The sequence below is a fragment of the Pinus tabuliformis genome, chromosome Q, assembly GCF_031772625.1.
Source record: "Pinus tabuliformis cultivar Carrire ecotype Pingquan chromosome Q, CPIR1, whole genome shotgun sequence".
Taxonomy (NCBI): Eukaryota; Viridiplantae; Streptophyta; class Pinopsida; order Pinales; family Pinaceae; genus Pinus; species Pinus tabuliformis.
Genome location: NC_142296.1, coordinates 498,191,057 through 498,209,689, shown reverse-complemented (window position 1 = coordinate 498,209,689; position 18,633 = coordinate 498,191,057). Strand labels below are relative to the sequence as shown.

The following is an 18,633-nucleotide window of genomic DNA, read 5'->3' as shown; positions in this document are numbered from 1 at the left end:
GGTCTCAACGTAGAACTCTTCCAAATCTAGATAGAAGTTGAAGTATTATTCTAAATGGATTCTTCTGAAAAGGGAGACCATTGAGGTCTCAAACTGTGGTGGTTTAAGGAAGGAAACCAACCAAAGGCATGCTCATGGGTTTCTTTGTCTCTAGCTACAACCCTAAATCTAGGTATTGTTGACTCTAGCTCTAGGATCAGATAGCAGGTTTAGGTTGTGGCTCAAACTCGCTTGATTATCTTTAATGCTTGTAGATGACCAACAATACCCCCCCATTAGATATAAGCTGAGAAGATGAATAAATCTCAACTGCGAGACGTGTCAAAACTCGAGAACAAATTTTGTGGTATGAGAAAAATATATTCTTGGTTGTTGAAGCCTATTTCCAAGAAGTGAACCATCCAAAGTGAATATTTGTTCTTGCAAGAGGCTTTTTTCTAAAGAATCTTTTTGAATGATGAGTGTGTTGACCACAATGATCACATGTATGAATATCAAAACAATGATCTTTCACATGGCCAACTCTGTCATAATGCTGGCATTTGGTGTAGAAAACTAAATCAACTAATACACACTCACACTTATAAAATAAATATCAGACATAGAAAAACTAGACATGGTAGAAAAGGCGTCAGCCTTACAACATTCCTCACATTCTCATTATTAATCAATCCAATGTACAAAGAATGATAATAGTACAAATAAATTCATGAGGAATTTGGTCTCAAGATAATACGTCTATCTTGGACACTATGGTTGAGAAATTTTCTCAACAAAACACAAATCTAGGAGAACTAGTTGGAGAGAATCTCTCATCCTAACTAAACTCCCTAGTTTAAGGAACTAACTCCTAATTCTCAAGATTTGATTTATTTAATTATAATTTTGGATTTATAATTGTTTTAGTATGAGAGTGATGCTAACATTTGCACCCGTGCCCCCCCCCTCCCAAATGATAAATCCAAAATAGGAACAAGGAACCCTCTTCAAAGTTCTCAAGTTGATCCTCAAAAAACATTTGCCTGAAAAACCGCCAAAGATAGATGCTGAAAGAATCAAATCTGAAGAGAACATGAATTAGTTGCATGTTTGATTCATCTCTGAATGTCGCTTGACAACTCCATCACGTGCCAAGCTGCAAAAGGATCCAACTATCCTTTTCTTGAAATCAGCATCCTGTGTCCACTAGCAAAATATTGAGAACTCCAACTAGTTGATGACGTTGAAAAACAACTCACTGTTGCTTTTGCTGTGTTTGAAAACTGCTCACAGCTGACTTTGCTATCGATCGCCCACTGGCAAATTTGTTGATGCTCACTCGTTGATGAAAATGCCCACTAGCTGCTTCACTGATTTTGTCAAGACTTTCAGTCTCACAACCACTGTCAATTTCATTGACATTTTCACCCCTTTGCTAGCTGAAAGGAGAGACAACCTTCTTCAAATTATTGTTGAACTCCCCCCCTCCATGTGTAGGAGTGTTTCACTGGTGTACTCCCCCATTCAACTGCACAAGAGTACCATCTTCATTTTTACTATTGGCTGCAATATGTGTGAGTGAATTCAATTGTAAAACTTATACAATCTTCTAACTGTGGATGTGTTGTTGGGAAAAGTATCTATTCAGAACGCCCCTATCCCACTCTAAGGTGTGACAGTGCCTTAGCAACAAACAAGGAAAACTACTTGAGTATTCTTCTTTATGAAATGTAAACGAAGAGGAAGGATAAACTAACCTGTGTCTTGCGCTAGTTTGTTGATCCAATCACTCCTCTCTTCAATAGCTCCCAGCTCCCTGCTCCCTTATCGGCCCAGCTTCACCAAATTCCTACAAGATCACAGAAGAGAGAAACTACACGAAGATATAGATTTACATTCATAAAAAGCTTAGGATCAGATTAAGCTAAACATGCAAATATAACAAAACATCATTGATACACAACATGTAGGAGAAACTCAAATAATTTTATTGATATGATAAGAAAGTCCAAGAGGAGATACAACCAAGTGAGTCCCGATCCAGCATCTACCTCCCAGCAAAGGAATCCCTTCCTCACCTCCAACAAAGCATAAATCACCCAATGTACTAATCTCAATCTCAAACCAACAGCAATTCTCTGCAAAGTACAAAATTCCAGCCTCTGGATCTCTGGGATGAGGGATCCATATATAGATGTAAGCAGAGAAGATGAGTCAACTTATGTTTTGACTTGTGGCTTCTCTCTGTCAGTTCTTGCTTCCACTTGGAGGTTGAGAGCCTCTTTCTCATCCTTGGTCAAACTCAGTGAGGCAAGTGTCATTGAGGAAGATTCTGGAAGCTTCCATTGTCTGTACACCTCGCGGAATGACACTGCCATTTGGCATTTCTCACTCAGTGCACCCTGGTAGTGCATTTAGGTGCGTTGCAATGCACCTAGCTAGTGTACTGGGGTGCTTTGCAACGCAGGCAGCTAGTGGAGCACTTGAATTGATCCTGATTTGACTGATTCTAAGTAGTTTTTGGTGGAGAACTTTTGGGAGAAGCTGTCATTGGTTGACCTTGTTCCTTTAGGGGCAGGAACAACACTTTTAGGGACTTTGGATCCCTTGGATTATGGACATTTCATGCTCAAAGCTGCAAGGCACAAAAATGTCTATAACATTTGCCCCCTAAAGTATGAGGTCGTTTATCGGGTGAAATGCTTTATTAGGAGGATCCGAAGTTCTTTCAATGCTGGGAGGACACCTGTAATAAGATACAATACAATACATTATTTTTCATACTGTTTTCATGATCTAGCTGAGGCGGGCATTCCCATGCTCAGCTTTATAAATTCATTTTTATGTACATAGGACAGACAATCGTCTGATGGTAGACTGATGATTCTGATGAAATCATCATCCTTTTGGTAGGATGATTATCTGTGCTGCAATGCTGTACATGTCAATGTCTTTATTTTTCCTGAATATATATCGCAGCCCGGATGGACGAAACTAGATCCGGGGTCTTCAATCTCGTCCGATCTTCACTCTAAGTACAAGTCGATCCATGTGAGAAATGTTTTGAAGTCGAAAATGGAAAGACATCGCTTGATTACCAGTCAATGATGTAAACTGTTAACAAGCGCGAGAGGAATCACCGATAATGATAATGACCCTCAAGGTACTGCAGTACAATTCACGTGGTGTGAATAAAGGACTTGGCGTCGAACATCACGCAAAATCTTTCGGGCGAAGGTCATTGATGTATACCTATCGCCGGAAGTGAGAAACTTGCCATTGAGGCATGCAAGCTTCAAAGTACTGAAGGGGGTGTTCCTAGATCAACTTCTTGGATAATGAGCTGATGTCGACAAGAAGCGATCCGTCAAAGGAGGGCCTTAATGTATCCCACATCAATGACACGAAACGGAGCAAATGATTTTGATGGAGGTGAAAACGATCTGATGATATATGGTTCAGGGTGGCGGTCATGAAAGAATGAAGTATAATGTATGGTAGTGGATGGGACACGGGTGACTTCTCTGGATGACTTCTCTTGAACATATCGGCGACACTTGTATGATGGATTGGTAGCATTTACCCCAAAGGTGGATGGTATGGCGAAACCATGGTGATGTGATCGGTGAATGAAACAACCCAACCCGACTCAGGCACGGAGCGGAAGTGTCATGTTCAAGAGCGACTGGCTACCAATAAAGGTTCTTTGAGTTTCTTCCCAATTTTTCCCCAGTCATTGCTGACCAGTACCTCTTTATTTTTGTCAAGCTTGAGGAGGATAACATATGCTTGTTCTATAATTTTCCCTTCGGGCAAACCCATCGCTATGTTTTAACGAGCCTAGCGATAGTGAAACTCGTTCTTGTCTAAAGACAAGTTTGTCGCTATTAACGTTTTTTAACGAGTTTAACAACAAAGATAACTCGGTCCTTTTCCTTTTTAGGGAGTCTGAAAAGGTACGTAAAGATAACTCCAGAAGTCCTTTTTCGTCATCTAATCCCTTAAGTCCGAAAAAGTATAAAACAATACAGAAGGGATGAACTTTCGATAGTTTTAACGAGGCGAACAAAACAAGCGCTCGATCTTTTTGTGCAATAATCCCTCAGGTCCAAAAAGATTAAAATCTAGAGGAGGGATAGCACTTCCGGTCGCTTTAACGAGCTGGAAGGCCAAAACTCGGCAATCTTTTCATATTTTACGAGTTAGATGAAAAGAGCTTAAAGAAGACTCGTCTTTTGAGGAACGAGTGATAAGACGGGTAGCAGCTGATTCCAGGTAAGGGTTGAAATTTTCCAATCACGGCAGGGTCACAAGGATGGCTATTGAAATCACTCTTCGCAACTGTTCCTCAAAATGGGTAAACAATCAAATGGAGGTGAATGATCGGCCAAATGAAAAGTGGAGGTGACGGTGCAAACACGACCAAGGCTTTAATGGCTGATAATGTTACATTCACGGTGGTTATTTACCGGAGGATAGTTCATTTTTTAACGAGCTTAAACGCGGGTTGAAACACTTGCTCGATCTTATGTTTATTTTTTAACGAGCATGAACTATGTGCTAAAACTGCTCGATAAAAAGTTTTCATGCCCCCAGCATAATAACGCAAATCGAGGTGCATGCCCCCCAAGCTTCATTGCATTCAACTTGGTGGTTGGAATGAAGGTTTACCTTTGAGATTTGGAAAGGGGATTGTTTCATTTTTTTAATGAGGTTGACACAGTAAAAGAACTGTCCTCATGACTCCTTGTTTCATTTTTTAACGAGGTTGACACGAGATAAGAACCGTCCTCAAAGTCCAAATCCATTATATATAGAAGGTTTCATATTCCACTGTGGCCACTTTCGCCAGATTACTCGGAGGCGGTAGGGCAAAAGTACCCATTAAGGCAGGGTCTTTTAGGAGACCTACTCCGATATTTTGGAGCGAATGATTGCTTCCATGGATCATTGGAATGCTTCCCGTAACTTGTGAACTGTTGGGGAGAAATGTTTGTTGGTCGACAATTGTAATTCCTCCTTGGAAGGGAAATGCAATCTTCCTGAAGTAGGTCGACACAACTGCGGCCATGGCATATATCCAGGGTTTTCCCAATAGGATGTTGTAATCAAGGTTTCCGTCGATTACTTCAACATCAATTTCTACTATTTTCCCTCCTAGTTCAACTTTCAAGTTACTTAGGATACCATATGGTGTGTATGTCCTTCCGTCGAATGCTTTTAATGTCGTCGAAGATCGCGACAAGGCTGGAGATCCTAAAGTTTTCCAGCAACTCATCGACATAATGCATGTAGATGCCCCCTCATCAATAATTGTTCGATGAACAGTTTTGTTGAGGGCTTTCACTTGAATAAGGAAAGCTAGTTGAGCTGGTAACTGAGGGTCATATCCTTTATGATCAAAGGCCATAAGATTGGAATCCATAGGGTCAATCCCACCTATCGCTGATAATAAAGCTTGCTCTTGGGAGAGGCAATTTTGCGGTACCTCAAGTGTCGACATAGCGGACGGCGATTGGGCCAGGTCCTCTATTATATTATAATTCTGTGCTATTTTTTCACGAGGATTAAATGTCGATTTGTGCATTACTCCCTTTGGCGACTTTATCATTTGTTCAGGGATGATGGGTGGCACAACTTTGGTCAAAGTTGTTGTCGAACTACTAGGTTGTTCATTAGCTTTGTTATTCGACACCTGTGGATTCCCGTAATCTTTATTCCTTGCCAAAGCATCATTTTGCTGCTTTGAGATAGAGAACATAAGCACTTGGGATCGGGAAGCATTTTGATTAGCAACCAGTTTGGTTCCCGGGCTTGGAAACGGATCAGTCAATACTGCTGAGGTTTTTGAACTCTTAAAGAGTTTCTTAACTTCAGCTATATGTGGACAATCTCTCGTCCAATGATCCTCATCGCATATATGACACCCCGCAGGGGGTTTCCTTTTTCTCCCTTTCTTTTTCTTCTTGCCCCCTGGTTGCTTCAGTTGTTTTCCCTTGTCGGTCGACACGACATTTACTTCCGAGGCAAGAAGTTCCTCATTTGCATTTTGACTGGAAATCTTACGGGCCTTTTTAGATGTAGCCTTTGTCGATTTCGTGTCTGTCGCGCCAATCACGCCATCGATGGCATGAGAGTCATTGTTTGATTTAGGAGGAGGAGGAACTGAGAATTCGGGTCTAGGGGCATCAGGTATTTTATCGTAGAGCATGTCGGACTGAGTGTAAATCAAGTCTAAATATTGCGCACGAGCGATAACTTGCTCTTCTGTGACGACTCCCCCTTTTGCCACATCTTCCGTGATGGAGGGCAGTAATGACTTAATAAACCATTCAGCTAAAAGCTAATCAGGAACATACGTTTTTACCATTCTACGATGACGTTGCCACTCATGTATATGATCAGATATGTGAGTGGTCGTCGTCTGTTTGAAATTGGTAAGGAGTTCCATTCCCGTTTCGTACCTTATTGGTAATTGAAAATGGGTTAAAAAGGTTGTGGCTAGGGTACTGAAGTTGTCGAATGAAGCTCTAGGCAATTCGATATACCATTTTGCTGCCGGACCAGTTAACGTCCTCTGAAAAAGGCGAAGCCTAATTGAATCATCGTTTAGGGTGTTTGATGAACACCACAGATGAAATGTCATCACATGATTCAACGGATCTTCACCCGGATTTCCATTAAATTTAGGAATATCTAACGGAAGTTTATGTGGAATCGCTGGCCACCAAGGGGCATAAGCAATTGGATCATTCGTCAGCCGGTTTAGATCTAGTAATTCTAGAGTTGCTACAAAGGGCAACTGTTGATTCAGGTTAGGCGAAGCATACCCAAGATAAGATGGAATCGCCTGAGCAATGGGTCTTTGCATACCAGCATAATGTATTTGATGTTGGCAACTTGGACAAGGTTGATGGGCATAACCACTATAATATGGTTGTTGATAACCGCTTTGGAAATGTGGTTGCCCATTACTTACAAAGACTTGTTGCTCAGGTCCTTGATATGATTGCTGGAATTGTGGTTGTTGAGATTGAACCAGCCCTAGTTGTTGGACCATTTGCTGTTGTCCAATACTGGATGATTGACCAAGATGAGGAATCATAGTACTTGTTTGAGCCTGAGTCGCTCCAGATAAGGAGGCACTAACCTGAGTTTGTGATTGAGACGTTGAGACAAGAGGCTATTGTATTGCAACCTGAGAAACTTGGGGTTGACATACAACAGGTAACGCTTGTACTTGCGATGCAGTCACCATAGCAGGTATAGTGGGAATATCCGACACAGGGTGGACTGGTTGCATTGAATATACAACCCTTGGTTGTTGAGGCAGTATTGGTACCCAACCACTGGACGTAATTCCAGTTTGACCTGAATTTTGTTGTAAACTCCCACATGGTTGTTCTCCGGGAGGGAACAATGAAAAGGCATACTGCCCTCCATATGGTGGCAATCCAGTACTTAAAGGGTAGATTGGCCTTTGAAGACACATTGGATCAATTTGTTGAGTTTCAACATAAGAAATACCAGATGATAATCCGGATGAAGAAATAGGAACTAACCATGTCGTCGAAACAATCTCTGATTGGACTCCAGCTTGTTGTTGACAATTTGCCGGGACAGATGGTATACCAGCGAACATCGTTGGAGTAACAGTAGGAGGCTCTGCCGCTGCTACGTCGGATGACACAGTCCTGGATGTCGACGGTTGTTTAGACATATTTAGTCTATCCAAAAGATTTCCTAGCGATTCTACAAGAACTTGTGATGAAGGGAGACTAACTTCGAAGATCAACGAGGGAAAGGTGATGATTATTCCGTTTAAAATAAATTTTAGACGCTTTGACACAACTTGTTTTTTCAGTTTTAAAGAGTCGAGAAAAAACAAAAGATGACTCTAGTCTCCTTCGATTTTTAATGAGCCTGAAGTGACAAGTGCTCAGATGGACCTTTTCCGTTAAGGAGTCTGAAAAGGAATGAAAGGGACTGCTCTGGAGTTCTAGGTAGAGGGTGTGCCAAACCAATTGCAAAACCGCAGAATACTTTTTAGGGTACGGGCGGTCAATCTTCCCGAATGCTGTGTTTAGTGCATTGCAATCAGTAGGGCGGCCGACACGGCTTCCTATGGATAAAGGTTTTGAGCCTATAGGGGTCTCCCAATATATACTCGACGATACGTGGGAGCACAATCCGTACTGGCACTTATCATCTCTCAGGAGGAATCACCCAACCATCAGTGAGGCCAACAGTTACCAGGTTTTACGACGCCGGAACACGTCTCTAGCCTAGACCTCTATGTTGTGCGTTAAGTTACAAAGCGTTGTTAAGTTCATTCAATTTATTTTAGGTTGATCTTTCTTAGAAGTTTTCCTTTTTGGATCACCACGAGATGTAGACACAATTCCTAAATGCAGTCTAAAGATGATAAGCAAGCTTTTATCTCTTTTCAACAATGAAAATCCTAGCTACAAGGGGAAAAGAAAGACACAATCTTTTCTCAAAGAGCATAGAGCACACTGTAAATGCACTTTTCCTAAATCAATCCATACAAACTGTCAAAATGAAAATGCACTTGTGCATGTATTTGTTTTCACTTTCTTAATATTGATGCCTAAAAAGAAAGTTGTTGTACAAATTTGAATTCGATTTCAAGTGAAAAACACAAACAAGCTTCTTTTTCGAAATCAACAAAGTAGAGACGATTACGACACTTTATGATTTTGAAATAAACACTTGTTTCGACACTAGAAATTCATAAATTCAAACCAAAAGACAAAAGTAAAAGCGTAATCAACTGTCAACAGCAAACAAACTCACTCCTAAGATCAAAACGACACTTACGACAGGTCTAGATCTAAGGGCGACAGTATGACTAGTTTACTTTTGTAATGGGAAACTGCAAATGATGTAACAAATACACAAAAACAAATACAGTTTCTTTTATACAACTGAGGCGGAATTAAGGCAAAGAAAAGGGGTTTTCAGATAGGTACACTCACTGATAACAGGCTGCAAAAATCAGAGATAAAACTGAACAAAAAGAAGCAAAGAACCACAGCTGCACAGGGCAAAGGCTGATCAGCGCACCTGTTGCACAGAGAAACTGAATTGCAGTGCAGGTAGCCCTCTCGGGACCTACGTTGAAATGTAGAGTCTCTCCACAGAGCCTGCGCTGAAGCAGAAATGAGAATTGTCTCCGGGTTCTGGGTCACGGTTTGCAGTTTGATCTAAGGTTTTTGGCCGGATAAAAGCTATCAACAAGGTACAATTAGAGGGATGATTTAAAGGAGGACTAAGAGCTATCACAAAGGGAAATTAGAGCATTTGTGGATCAGCTGTTCAGATCATAAACAGGCCCAGTGAATGGACTAGAGTAGCAGATCTCTACTTTGCATTTGTAAATGGCAAATGCAGTTCGATTCGCCACTCCTAAGTTTATGAGAAGAACAACAATAGAAACACAAATAAACTAACTAGATACGATCCCCAGTGGAGTCGCCATTTTGTTGTTGGGAAAAGTATCTATTCAGAACGCCCCTATCCCACTCTAAGGTGTGACAGTGCCTTAGCAACAAACAAGGAAAACTACTTGAGTATTCTTCTTTATGAAATGTAAACGAAGAGGAAGGATAAACTAACCTGTGTCTTGCGCTAGTTTGTTGATCCAATCACTCCTCTCTTCAATAGCTCCCAGCTCCCTGCTCCCTTACCGGCCCAGCTTCACCAAATTCCTGCAAGATCACAGAAGAGAGAAACTACACGAAGATATAGATTTACATTCATAAAAAGCTTAGGATCAGATTAAGCTAAACATGCAAATATAACAAAACATCATTGATACACAGCATGTAGGAGAAACTCAAATAATTTTATTGATATGATAAGAAAGTCCAAGAGGAGATACAACCAAGTGAGTCCCGATCCAGCATCTACCTCCCAGCAAAGGAATCCCTTCCTCACCTCCAACAAAGCATAAATCACCCAATGTACTAATCTCAATCTCAAACCAACAACAATTCTTTGCAAAGTACAAAATTCCAGCCTCTGGATCTCTGGGATGAGGGATCCATATATAGATGTAAGCAGAGAGGATGAGTCAGCTTATGTTTTGACTTGTGGCTTCTCTCTGTCAGTTCTTGCTTCCACTTGGAGGCTGAGAGCCTCTTACTCATCCTTGGTCGAACTTAGTGAGGCAAGTGTCATTGAGGAAGATTCTGGAAGCTTCCATTGTCTGTACACCTCACGGAATGACACTGCCATTTGGCATTTCTTGCTCAGCGCACCCTGGTAGTGCATTTAGGTGCGTTGCAATGCACCTAGCTAGTGTACTGGGGTGCTTTGCAACGCAGGCAGCTAGTGGAGCACTTGAATTGATCCTGATTTGACTGATTCTGAGTAGTTTTTGGTGGAGAACTTCTGGGAGAAGCTGTCAATGGTTGACCTTGTTCCTTTAGGGGAAGGAACAACACTTTTAGGGACTTTGGATCCCTTGGATTATGGACATTTCATGCTCAAAGCTGCAAGGTACAAAAATGTCTATAACAGGATGACCATCCCCAGGGATCAATCCATGAATAATCGATCTTCAATATGCTTGATTGTTGTTGTTTGCTGCATTGTGCTGATGAATGATTTGACTTGCCACAATGGTGACAAGGATGGAGATCAAAACACTGATCTTCCAGATGATTGATTCTTTGACAATGAAGGCATTTTCGTTTGACTGCAACTTCAGTTTGCGTACATGTCTGTTTGTCTGCAACTTTCTCAGAACTAGTCGATGTGATTTGTGCAAGAAACCCTACACTGACAAACTTAATGGGCCTTGAATAATCTGGGATACGCAATTTGGTGTCATCGTTGACATATCCTAAGCCTCGTCCATTTTTGTTACTTTGGATTTCTTCCCATGGCTTGATGATTGGTTTGGAAGAAAGTTGAACTGGATCAGGGACCACTTCAACACTAGAAGTTGGTTTGATCAGTGACTTGGAATCATCAGCTGTATTTGTATTGTTCAAATACTTGGAAGCATCACTCTTCTCTTGCAACTCAGTTCTTTGTAGTTGCGACTCGAGTTGAAGGAACTCAATCATTTCATGTGCATGTTGAAGATGCACTTGAATATCAACAAGAGTTGTTTTTTCTGATGTTCACCATGTCGCCAGCTGATGATAAAATCAAATTGTTAAGAATTTGGGATAGTTGAATGTGTGTCGCCATGTTAGCTTGCTCAATTTGAATTCAGGCTCGCTTGTACTGTTGCTTCCCTGATTTGTACCATACCTTCATTAGTTGAGAGGATCAAATTGTTAAGAATCTTTAACAATTGAATGCTTGTTGCCATGTGAACTTGTTGGAACTCACGCTAGCTTGCTTTTAATACTTGGAAGATTTTTAAAACTCATTTGCTTAAATGCTTGATCTTGCTTGCTTGAACTCGCGCTCACTTGTTGTAGATATGAACAGGCTTGATGTTTGTTTGAATATCACATTTGCTTTCTTTAGAGTTGAACTCACTCGCTTGATGCTTGGTTGATTGTTGCACGCTCACTTGAACTTGTTGTAACAATTGATTGTTTGAACTCACACTTGTTTGATGATGATTGCTTGCATGATGGCTTGCTTGAACTTGCTCGATTGAATACTGACACTTTGTGCTTACTTGAATGTACTCACTGAATATGCTTATTTTTTTTTTTTTAAAGAAAGGGTGTCGAACACTGTCAAAAATGCACCCAAGAGACAAATGATAAGTTCAATCTTGATGACTGAGTTGAAGAATTACTTGACTTAATGTATTCACCTTAACAATTAAAATTAGGGTGTCGATTACAACCAAGAATGCACCTGTACAATTTAGTTAAAAAATGTTTATCTACAAGTGATACAAAAAGTGTTGATAATGTTGATGTCGTCTTGAATTGAAATGCTTGATTTTGTAGCGTCCTTAACTTGATTGCTTTGATTACATGATGTGAAATGTGCTTGCTTGGAATATCATCTTATCAAGTTGATGATGTGATGCTTTGTGCTTGTGTACTTAAGCTTGATTAAGCGTTCTTATACTTAAGCTTGCTTATGTGCATGTAGTTGTTTAAGCATAATACAAAAAGAGTGTTTTGATAATCTGAACACAAGTCATGCACACTCATTCATTACACACGGTGTACCTAAGATCTCCTTATTCAATTTCAGGCAGATCTAGGACACAAGCACCAAAAAAATTATGATTTTATTAATTATTGAAGTACATCATTCTTCAATGTCACAACTTTTTCGTGGAAACTTCTCAAAGAGAATGTCACACTTGCAAACTTTGGAAGCAAATTGTCTTCAAAAAACTGCCTGCACTGACTCAATTGCTCTCAAAGTAAAACATTACTTTGGATTACACTAATGACTTTCACTCAAACAAATTCACTTATGACTTCAAATATGGCTAAATGAAGTTCATCTTTTCATTCCACAAATCATCAACCTTATTCAAAATTAATCCCAATATTCACCCTTATGACTCCCAAAATAAAAATATTTGATCCACTCCAAAAATTACTCAAAATTTAAAAAAAAGACACCTTACCTTAGCAGCGATGCAATTTCCTGTCTTTATAGGCCCGTTCTGCAACTATAACAACAACAACAGAAGAGGCTCTTTATGCTGTTATAATAGCTGAATCCTTAAAGAAGAAGGGGCCACTTCGCAGCAGGCTATTTTCCACTTCCTGTCTAGAGGGTTTGAGAATCATCATCATTGAATCATTGAATCGGAAATGGATCAGAACAGTAAAAGAATTGTCATGGCACTACATAGTGGGTTAAAGAGTGAGATGACATGGGCCTTAAATGCTCTTACAGTGTTGTCCTTCAAAGAAAAGGAGGATCTTCGAAAAGATTCTACTCCTCTTGCAAAGCTACTTTGAGTTTTGGATGCTCTTTTGCAAGTTGTTGATGATTGGCATGATATCGCACACTCAAGGGAGGCTACAAAACTGGCTAGGCCAAGGGTTTTGGGAGAAAATTGTGTCTTCACAGGTTTTGGATCTAAATATGAAATAACAAGCCCAAATGATCCACTTTCACGCATCAGGTCAGTATCTAATGCTTTAACTTCAGAGGAGAAAGGAGATGGTACTAAAAATAGGGGTTCTGATTGGTGGTATGATGAAGATGGATTGTTCGAGGGCCGAGCAGAAAGATAGCAATGTGCTATCGTTGCTTCAAATGTTATATGAAATTTTTCCTTTATGTCAAATAATGAGTCAGTAATGGGTCAACATCGTCATTGCCTTGAGACAATTGTTCAGTGCATGGAAGACCATGATACTGAGGACGAGGAACTTGTTACAAATGCAATTGACACAATTGTCAACCTGGCACCCTTTCTGAATTTGCGAATCTTCAGTTCGTCAAATGCATCACATGCTCCCACAACTAAGAAGAGGGAAGTTGAAGCAATCGTGGGTATACTAGGGTCACCTGTTAAAGCTTGGCATTGTGTTCATGCGGAGTTGGTTGGATGACTGATTGTCAATCTAGATAACGAACCATTTGTTCTTCCTTTTGCACCTCAAGTGTATAAGTGATTAGTTGATCTACTGAGTTTTCCTGGGGCAGATGCGCAGGCATCAGCTGTAGCCGCCCTTTACAATCTTGCAGAGGTCAAAATGGACTACCGATTGAGGCTTGCTAATGAACACTGGGCAATAGGAATACTTCTAAAAATAGTTCGATCACCTCATCCTCTATCATCGCCTCGCTCAGCATGGGCTGCACATCTTTCTGCATTCAAAAACAATTCGGCCCAGAGAAAATGTCCTCACTGCAATCGCGAGATCCATTAGCAGTGCCTCAATTCGTATTGTCCTTGAGAGCGGATGTTATGCTAGGGCAAGTTTTCATAAGCCATAGGGGACCTAACACCAAGCTCACTCATGCCACCCTGATCTACCATAATATCAAGCAGTGTGGGTTGCGTGTCTTTACCGATCTGAAGGAACTTCGCATGGGAGATGGCCTCGAAGGAGCCATTCGCAGTGCCTCTGTTAACATCATCATTTTTCTAAGAAATATGTTGAATCACCTTGGTGTTTGAATGAGCTGAATTGGATTTTGAAATCAGTTCATGATGAGCGCTCTACTACCATTCTACCCATTTTTTATGACGTTGAGCCTTTTCACCTTCATGACATTACGAGGGGACCTTATGCCGAAGGATTTAAAAAACACAAACTGAAGCGCAGAGACACCACGGAATGGGAGAAATCACTGAAAGAAGCCGCAGATATTTCTGGTGTAATGGTCAAAACTGATCAAAGTGACTATGTGATATATTTAGAACATATAGTGAGAACTGTATTCAAAGACGTAGAACAATGGGAGCCGTTGGAGGTGGCTACACACCAAGTTGGGCTGCAAGAAGTGGCCCAGGATTTCAAAAATGTAAATGGGGATCTAAAGATTCTAAACGACACAAAGATAGTGGGAATTGCGAGAATGAGCGGTATCCAAGGAGTGTTTCATTTCCTAGAAAAGATGTCATGGCTCCCTATGTCCATGCTCTGATAATTGTCTTCATTCATATGCTACGATTAATAACACTAAAGCAGCAGAAGAAACTTTTCGGTCAACCATAGAGCTCCATACTCGTCACATGCAAAAAAATATTCTTCACGACTTCTCACGATTTCTTTGATACCACATGTAGAAAACTAAATCAACTAATACACACTCACACTTATAAAATAAATATCAAACATATAGAAAAACCAGACATGGTGGAAAAGGCCTCAGCCTTACAGCATTCCTCACATTCTCATTATTAATCAATCCAATGTACAAAGAATGATAATAGTACAAATAAATACATGAGGAAGTTGGTCTCAAGATAGTACGTCTATCTTGGACACTATGGTTGAGAATTTTTCTCAACAAAACACTAATCTAGGAGAACTAATTAGAGAGAATCTCTTATCCTAACTAAACTCCCTAGTTTCAGTAACTAACTCCTAATTCTCAATATTTGATTTATTTAATTATAATTTTGGATTTATAATTGTTTTATTATGACAGTGAGGCTAAAATTTCACAATCCATTGTGAATGTGGACGAGGAGCCAGATCCGGAATAGTTGAAGATGAACCGCCTTTAAGAAACCCAACACTTTGAAACTGACAAGTGTGTTTTGTGCATGGGTTTTGCACATGGTACCTTGTAGATCCGGTTAAGGGAACTACGGTTATGTTCTAATCAAGGGTTAATGGATTGGGGATTATGGATGCTTTGACATGTATATATATATATATATATATATATATTGTAACATTGAAAGGAATATAATGAAAAATCAATCTAGTAGTCCTTGTTTTGGAATCCAGGAGAAAATCTCTCTATATATATGTTTTATGTTTTATGCTCTCGCCATTGTTTATTTTCTGTTTTTAGAATTCGTATGTAAGTAATTTATGTACATCATTAAAACCTATATTTGGTATCAGAGTTATTTCGGCTTCAAAGGGACACCATTGTTGCCGAGGGGTTTTTCTCGGGCCTGTGGTAGACCCGGTTCATTGGGAGATCTGCGGGATCGATTCTTGCAGTGAAAGAAGATGGAAAGCAGTGGAAAGATAGAGATCAAGAAATTTAATGGTCAGAGTTTTGAGTTTTGGAAACTCGAGATAGTGGATCTACTGGTGGATAACAATTAGTGGATCACGATAGATCTAGGTACTAAACCAACGGAAATGTCAAATGAAGACTGGGGGAAGTTGGATCAGAAATCAAAGACCAGAATATGGTTGTGTATCTCAGATTCAGTATTTTTGAATGTATCAGGGGAAGCTATGACGAAGGCTTTGTTGGACAGGTTAGGGACTTTGTATCAATCTAAGTCTCTGGTGAACAGACTGTTTCTACGTAAAAAGTTGTATAACCTGAGGATTCAGGATGGAGACTTGGTGGAAGATAATTTGAACACCTTTAATACTGTGGTAAGTAAGTTGTTATTTGTTGATATGAAAATTTAAGATGAAGATAAGTGCATAAGTTTGCAGTGTTCTCTACCACATTCGTGGGATAGTCTAGTCGTTGCAATAGGTAGCAATACAACTACCTTGAAGTTTGATGAAATAGTATCATCCTTGTTGTCGGAGGAGATGAGACGGAAAAATATGGAGGGACATAATGGATATGCCTTGTCTATATGAAGATGTTCATAGAACAGAAATAAAAATAAGTCCTCGAGTGAGAGATCTAAATCTAGAGGGAGATCTAAATCTCCAGGAAAACCTATAAAGATGTGCTAGAAATGCGGAAAGGAAGGGCACTTCAAAGAGGATTGTAGATCTAAAGCTCCAGAGAAAGGAAAGGGATCTAATGATGCTCCTTTTGCAAAGGCGCAAACCACCTTAGATGAAGGTGGGGATGTGTACTTGGCTTCTTCTTCAAGTACATAGGTAGATCATGAGGTATGGTTGATATACTCATGTGCATCCTTTCAATTCACTCCCCATAGGGAGTGGTTTTGTGAGTATGATAAATATGATGGTGGTGATGTCTTCTTAAGGGATGAAAGGAAGGATAGAATCTTCAGATGCAGAAAAGTCAAGCTGAAGTTGCAAGGTGGACGGATTAAAACACTTCCGGGTGTTCTGCATATTCTTGCATTGGACAGAAATCTGATTTTTGTAAGCAAGATGGATGATATAAACACAATGTTCAAGAAAGATACCTGCAAGATGGTTTGGGGAGCGTTGATATTGATGCGAGGAGTTTGGATTGGAACTTTGTACAAGCTTCTAGGTAGCATTATCATTGATGGGTGCAATAGTTTTGTGGTTCTTCGAAGTGGAGCAGAAAACCTTGTGGTCTTTGGAGAAAAGACCATATTATGGCATCAAAGGCTTGGACATATTGGAGAGAAGGGCCTTCGAATACTTCATGGTAATGGTATGGTAGAAGGTATATCTAATTGCTCTCTGGATTTCGATTTCTGTGAACAATGTGTATGTGGGAAGTAGAATTGAGTGAGTTTCACCTCTGGTGCTAAGAGGGTGAAAGGGATATTAGAGCTTATGCACAGTGATGTGTTTAGACCTATTTCAATTCCATCATTGGGTATGTTTGTGTACTATGTATCATTTATAGATGAATTCTCGGAATACATGGATATATTTCCTCAGGAAGAAATATGAAGTCTTTGATAGGTTTAAAGAATTTAAGGCTCTGGCGGAAAACCAGACAGAGAAGAAGATAAAGGCGTTGAGGATACATAATGGTGGAGAGTTCTATAAGAAGGAATATGAAGAGTTCTGTAAGAAGTGCGGTATAGCACAGAAAAAGACTACTCCATACACACCTCAGCAAAATGAAGTTGTAGAAATAATGAATAGGATGTTGATGGAAAACGAAAGAAGCATGCTCAGTGGTGCAACATTGGGATATGAATTCTAGGCAGAGGTGGTGGAGACTGCATGTTACATGGTCAATAGATCACCTTCATCAGCGTTGGAGGATAAGTCTCCACATGAGGTTTGGACTGGTAAAAAACCCTCTCTTTTGCATCTGAGGGTATTTAGCTGTGATGCATGTGTACATGTTCCAAAAGAGAAAATAACCAAGTTGGATAATAAATCTGAAAAGTGCATCTTTATTGGGTATAATGGTGGTTTAAAAAGTTATAAGCTTTAGAAGCTAGATACAAGGAAGGTTGTGTACAACCAAGATGTGGTGTTTAGAGAGGTGAAATATGTTATTAAACATGAATTCCTACCAAAGGACTTGAGAAGATAGAGTTTGAGCTAAAGGAGGAAGAATCAAACTCTACAATAGAAGAGGAATCAAAAGATGAAGAGACACAAACTACAGCCATGAGAAGACCAATTCGAGAAAAAAGCTAGCCAGAAAGTTATAGTCCATCTTCTTTCTATTCAAATTTTTCTTTATCTATTATTGATGATGATCCTAGAAATGTCTGGGAGGCAGTAGATTCAGAGGATGGAAAACTCTAGAAAGAGGCCATGGTTGATGAAATGGAATCTTTGGAAAAAAATGAGGCTTAGGATCTAGTGGAGTTACTGGCTGGAAGGAAAGCCGTTGGAAGAAAATGGATGTTTAAGAAGAAAATGAATGCAGAAGGCAAGGTGGAGAAATATAAAGACGGTTTTTAGCAAAAAGTTATTCCCAAGTGACGGGAATTGATTTTGGTGATATTTTTTCTCCTATTGCGAAGGTAGGTTCTATTAGATTACTTTTATCTATTGTTGTTGCTTTTGATTTTGAGGTCGAATAGATCAATATGAAGACAACATTTCTTCACAGGGATTTGGAAGAAGATATTTACATGAGGCAACCTGAAAGATTTACGGTGAAGGGAAAAAAAGAACTGGTATGCAGGTTAAAAAAGTCTTTGTATGGGTTAAAACAATCACCAAGGATGTGGTATCAGAAATTCTATACATTTATACGGGGACTTGGCTTCACCAAAAGTAAAGTGGATCACTGTGCGTATTTTAAATTAATTAGCGACCATTTTATTTATATGGTCTCATATGTGGATGATATGTTGCCGATTGGAAATGACAAATAAATTATCCAAGAATTGAAGGCCCAATTGTCCTCCAAATTCGACATGAAAGATCTTGGTGCTACAAACTA

The 18,633-nt window shown here is 39.8% G+C and overlaps 1 pseudogene; it reads left to right on the top strand.

The window, feature by feature from the left end:
• Positions 1–12,752: 12,752 nt before the first annotated feature.
• LOC149220339 (armadillo repeat-containing protein LFR pseudogene) lies at positions 12,753–13,823 on the top strand (annotated as a pseudogene).
• The last annotated feature ends 4,810 nt before the right edge of the window (positions 13,824–18,633 follow it).